The following is a 6,816-nucleotide window of genomic DNA, read 5'->3' as shown; positions in this document are numbered from 1 at the left end:
TTTCTGCCGAATTATGACTGTTCGCTTAAGCGAACAATCACAGTAGGTTCTGTGACTGGGTCGCTTAAGCGAACCCGAAGCGAACAACAAGCGAACTTTTGCTGTAGCTTCTGGAACTTGTTCGCTTAAGCGAACTGGCCCAATTTTAGCAACCTTTTATTTTTCGTTCCGGGTCTTAGGGAGCCAATCCGAGCTTTGTAAAAGGCTTCTTTCAACTTGTTTAACCTCTGTTTGAACTCCTAAACCTACTGGAACATGTTTTACTCATTCAAATTTGGGATTTTCCATTTTGGGTTGAAACTTGAATTTTTGGGAATTTCAGATTTTTGTCGAAATGAACTTTTGTGAACTAAATGGTTACAAGTTGGGTCTACAGTTAATATAGACTTAGACAAGACTTGTAAAGTTGGTCAAACATCTTAATCATGTTAAACTTGAATTTCGGGTGGGAATGTGGAAAATGTGAACTTGGGGTTTTCTCACACGAACTTAAGCTATACTTTGAACTAATGTCTAGTAGTTTGTAAGTGGCTTAAGCTCATGACTACATGATTGATTAAGATTGATTTGTGAGTTTTCAAACTTGAATAAGTTACCTTATTTTGAAAATTATCAATGTTGGCCGTTTTGCCACTTGATACGGATTTTGTCGAAAATGATTCTTTAAGGCCAATTACCTTGCATTCCTTTGTGATTAGTTTTATATGTTTGAATGAAGATATATGAGTAAATGGTAAGTCTTAGATGTGACGTATATCCCAAGGTGTTGTATTTTCTCCTTTACTTTGATGGTGATAAATTGTACAAAGTTGATGAACTATAAAATATAATTGAAGTTGATTAATGAATACATGTTGATGAATTGTGATATTTTGGTGATGACTCTTAATTGAATAATGACATGTTGATTGTGTGGATGTAAATACTTGATAATGCAATTGTTGTTGAAGTTGAACAATGTAATTGGATGTGTACTCTTACATTGCGTTGGTGTATGTATATGTTGAGTAGTTTGCATTATTGAGTCTTTGCTTATGTCCATGCATCATAGTCATAACGAGTCATATGAGAAATGTAAAAGGAGGTGTACTTTTACATAGTTGTTGTAAGAGGAGGTGTACTCTTACCTAAGATGTGCAATTGGCATCTTGTTGTTGTTTGGTACCACATGCATGTATGTGTCGGAATTAGGCACATTGCATAGTTGACATGAGTTGTAATTATTGCATGTGAATGTTGATTGTTGATGATAAGTGTGCTTGGTGAGTACTTGATCGTGATATTTGGAATGGTTATGTGAATGTGTATATTGAATTAACTGTTTATGTTAAGTATTCATAATTTGATTTAATTCATATATGCTCAAATTTATTTTATTGATTATGATTGTATAAAGCTTATCCCCAGTGGTTTTGACCGCCTACCTGTCTGTATGGATGGGTAGACGGAGTGCAGGGTTAGTTGCTTTGGTGAGTTGCTTGGTGGTTGCTTGGATAGTGGGAGCTATCTCCGTTATCGTGTCCTTAAAGTCTAGGATAGGCTCTGATCTAGGTGTCTGTTTATGATTACTCTAAATTATCTGTTGTGGATTTATTATGTTTTGGATATTTGCCCAGTTGTCGGAATTTTGGAGAATTTTGATGATGATGTATGTTGACATCATAACATGTATGCTTTTGAATTATATGGTTTGTATCCGCTGCGACTGTTAAGAATTTTATACATGCATGTTATTTTGGATTTTGAGTTGATGACGTGACGTCTATTTCTTGAATATTTATATTATTCGCGTGTTTTATCGCTTTAATAGAAGTAGGGCGTTACATAAGGCCCCCGAGTTTTTTAGGCCTTGTATTAGACCTCATATTTTTATGTTTGAAAATATTTCCGTACATCAAATTTTGTAAACATGTTCACTCGAAGTTCAAGTGGTATGCAAATGAAGAGTCATAGTTCATATTGTAAGTTCGATTTCAATGCTAGGAATTTTATTGGTTATTTGAACCTTAAATTCTTTTTGCCTTCAGATTCCTATCAATCGAATTCGAGGTCGGTTGTTCTAAATATATTAAGACAAGTAGTGTGTAATTAAAATTTGTAAAAGTAAAAAAAAAATTTATACTTGTAAGGGTGTCACGCATTTTTTTCTTTTTTTTTAAGAAGGGGTGTCACACATCTTCATAAATTCAAAAGTACTTCATTCAAATTAAAAAGGTTGCAGCGAAATAGTTTTTAAAAAACTTTAAAGTACATATATCGTCATAGTTTCAACATCAACAATGAATCCAAAAGAATTCTAAAACAAAGTATGAAAATAACGGTAAATCCCCCAATCTCTGGTGTCACAGATCAGAGCATCGACTCGATAAAGACTTTCAAAATGACAACTAAACGAGTAGGTTTCAAAGCCATCCTCAGAGACTTGCTACTACTAAGATCTTCTTCCTGCAAATTTACACCACAAGGGCGTAGGCGCCCAACCTGCAACTAGAGGTTGAGAATATATTTGACATAATATATATATTTTTTTTAACGGCATATTCATTAAATTAGGAAGATTTGCAAAAGCCAAGTAACTACAAGCCTACAACAACAAAGAAAAACATTGGCAGAAAGAAATAAAAGAGTGCCTCCCAACCCAAAAGCCACTAAAGTGCAAACAATGAATCACTACCTAAGAAGGAGGAACAAGAACAGTACAACAAAAAGCACAAATCAACAAGCAGAATAACAATTATCCATAGTAACATTACAGATTGGCAAATTGGGTCTGATTTAGTATTTGCAAAGTCTGTGGTATATCATTAGAGTGACTGCCCCCTTATTTAATTGTATTTGGAATGGTTTAGCTTTTTTGTTGCATCAATAGGTAGCGGTGGAAATTGATCACAATGTTGGTGATCCCTGTTGTATTGTTATTGTTGTTTTATGGCACTACTTGTTTAGTGGCAATTCAATAGCAAAAATTTCAAGACAATTTCTCATATGCAATTCAGTAGTATTTTCAAGAGATAAAAGTTCAATTTCTCTACTGTTTTGGCTCTAGCTTAAGCACTTATATAAACTAAAAATAGGCAATAAATAAACACAGCAGCAGCATAGCATAGCATATCAGACGGTAGACTATAAAATATAAACTATAAAATAATTGTAAAAATGATAGAAAAAATAATAAAACCAGTTGTATTTTTTTGTTGTGTCCAGTACTCCAGTCACACACACAGACCACAAAAAAAAAAAAACAGTTGTATTTTTTTGCGGGCTTCCTGGCGGCCCGGAGTTCGGACGGGTTAGCCCTAACGGGTTACGGGTTTTTACGGGTCGGGCTAAAAAGCCCTCTTCAAAATTCGGGCTGCAATTATTCGGCACAAACCCTACATTTTATTCGAGCTTTCAGACCGGCTCGTATGACCCGGTCCATTTTGACAGCTCTAAGCATCGTCAATCCTATATTCATATATAGATTATTCACCTCGTTAAATAATTATATTTCCATCTCATTAGATAATCAACTTCCCACTCTTAGATAATCAACATTGACATCATTTAATAAATCACAATGAACAAGTATCACTTAAACAAAATCAATTAAGGAATTAGCAACTCATCAACCGAACACAATAATGTATGCAATTAATTATTAATAAATTTTGCTTATATAAAAAAGGTCTTGTTAACAATTTTTAAGCATACTAAAATAAATAATTATTTTTAAAAAAAAATTAAATATTTCGATTTTCAATGCAATTAATACACACTTTTTTTCATAAATACTTACTACTTATAGTTTTTAACTAGTGTCCCTACTAGTTAACATTTCCCTCTAAAAAACAACCATTCAAAGTGAAAAAAATTTACTGACCATGTTTTGTATGTCATACAATATTTTTTTTAAGGGTTAAGTAAGTGATCCCTATAAATATTCAGAATTTTGTTTTTATTCTTTACAAAATAAAATCATACTTTTTAGTCTCTATAAAATTTTGCATCAGCATTTTCAGTCCCTATAAAAATTTTCTATCAGCATTTTTTAGTCCCTGTCAAAAATTTTCATCAACAGTTTTGGTCCCTAAAATGTTTAAGGAAAATGTCACAGAGACTAAAAAGTGCGATTTTATTTTGTTGGACTAAAAACCAAACTGTGAATATTTATAGGGACTAAAAACTTAATTAACTTTTTTTTAATATCATGTAACTTTACTAACTACCCCCACGAACAGGGGCGGTTTCACCATCCAGCTAGCCTGGGCACGCGCCCGGGCTCAACCGATACTCAGGACGGATCTCTTTGGGGATCTATGGGAGCCATACCATTCCTCAAGGTTGTTATATATATTATATTGGGCATAAATAATCAATAAGTTTACTCGGTTGCAGTGGAATGGTGATCATGCTTTCGCTGTCTTTGGTTCGATTCCTATTGCCTGATTCGCCACTGTGCATACTTTCTTTGTATCGCTACAAGAAATTTACAACAAATTTGAATTTTTGTGACGGCCAAAATCCGTCAATATAAGAAAAATTTATGTAGCTAAATTCGTTTATCAGTGTCAAATGCTGTCACGACATGTTTTCCACCTTTACCTACGGTTTTTTCCGTAGGTAAAACTTATCATTATTTTATTTTGCTCAAGCTCTATAAATTTCCTGGCTCCGCCACTGCCCACGAATAATCAATTTAGTAACATTATTTTAAACTTAATTTTTTTCTCTTGATAATACTTATTATTTTAATTTATCTGCAACGTTTACCATGATAATGTAGTCAATCCCTCTCTTAAAAAAAAAAAATGAAGTAGATCACAATTCCACTTCATGAATGACACAAGGCATCATGTGATCAATACGATAAAGGTCTGTAAGATGAAAAAGTTTCAATTTTCAAAAACATTTGCTGCAACGTAAAAAGAGTATATAGACCCACATCTAATTTGTGATCATTTGTGCATGCAATCATAATTTTTCACATGACTTTTGAAACAATTAAAAGAAGAAAAAGATGCAAAAAGTCCTTTACTTTAGAAAATGTGAGGGGGGGTCCTAAAGAAAAAATAACAGTCCTGACTCTCATATCATATCCATCCAACCCATAAAATGGAAATACCGTATATGCTTTTAGAAAATAATAGGTCCATTTGAGCACTAAGAAAACCAAACATGTCTTGGACATTTATTGAAACCTTGCCCGTAAGTCTTCATACAGCCTAACTCTTATCTCGTTTAGGACAATGTTGAGATTCTTCAGTTTTTGCTTTTGCTCACTTTTAATCTTCATCATCTTTTTCCTTTTCTCTTTTGGCATTTCAATTAGTCTTTCCATTGTCTAGCAATGCAAAGAATGACAAAACCTAAAGTTGATATGGTTTTTATGGAAATGCAGCCGTGGGGGAAGTTTTTTTAAGAATGATTCAAGTGATTAAGCTAGAACATTCGAAAGATTTTGAAAGAGATTCAAAGTTTGAAATCTTTACTGCTAAACTAATATAATAAGTAAAAAAATTAATAATTGTCTAGAAATACATACAAATCAAGAGTTAATCAGTCCGAAAAAAGCTTGGTAAAACTAAATCTTGGGAGAGGAGAATCTAAGAAAGACAAGAAAAAATACAACTAATTAAATAATTTTTTTTAAGGGTTAATTAAGTTTTTGGTCCCTATAAATATCTGCAGTTTTGTTTTTAGTCCCTATAAAAATAAATCACACTTTTTAGTCCCTACAAAATTTTCTGTTAGTGTTTTTAGTCCCTGTTAAATTAAATTTGTTTAATTATGTTTAAAATTCTAAATTTTTGAAAGATTTTTTACATACATGTTCATAACATCGTAAGACACTCTTTTATAAATTTTTTTAGTTTTTTAACATGTAATAAATTAAATATGAATTTTTCTAAAAGTCAAATATTCAAGATTATATTAATGAAAATTTGGACCTAATAATAAAATTTTAAGTTACTTTTTTGCGGAGGAACTTTGTATAATATTCTAAGTAAGTATGTGAAAAATATGTTACAAATTTAAAAGTTTAAGCACAATTAAGCAAATTTTAATTTTACAAGGACTAAAAGTATGTGTTGATCCCTATTAAATTGAAATTTGTTTAATTATACTTAAACTTTTATATTTTTAAATAATTTTTAATAGACATGTTAAGAACATTATAATAATCTCTTTTATAAAAAATTAGAATTTTTTAACATGTAATGAATTAAATATAATTTTTTTAAAACGCCAAAAATTCAAGATAAAACTAACGAAAATTTGGACCTAAAAATAAAATTTTGAGCTAATTTATTGTGGCGGAACCTTTTATAATGTTTTAAACAAGTATGTAAAAAATCATTAAAAAATTTAAAATTTTAAGCATAATTAAACAAATTTTAATTTAACAGGGACTAAAAACACTAACGGAAAATTTTGTAGGGACTAAAAAGTATGATTTATTTTTATAGGGACTAAAAAAAAACTATAGATATTTATAGGGATCAAAAACTTAATTAACCCTTTTTTTAATGACAAATGTAAATGTTAGTAGAAGTTAGTTGTTAAATTAAAATTTTAGTCAATTGGTCTGAGTTTAAATCTAGAACCTCCAACTTTTTTTCACTTAGTACAAATCAGTTGAACTACATAACTGTCCACTAAATAGTCAACCTATCTTTACTCAAGATTTGATCAAAGGCAACAATAACAATAACACTTAGGGGGAAGAGATGTTGAGAAACAAAAGTTATTGAAGGCAAGAATAGAACTCAATAAAACACATAGGTAGAAGACAGGCTGAAAAGGAGAAAGAAAGAGGAAAATAGAACTCAATCA

The sequence above is a fragment of the Medicago truncatula genome, chromosome 5 (assembly GCF_003473485.1).
Source record: "Medicago truncatula cultivar Jemalong A17 chromosome 5, MtrunA17r5.0-ANR, whole genome shotgun sequence".
Taxonomy (NCBI): Eukaryota; Viridiplantae; Streptophyta; class Magnoliopsida; order Fabales; family Fabaceae; genus Medicago; species Medicago truncatula.
Note: the sequence above shows the minus strand (reverse complement) of the source record.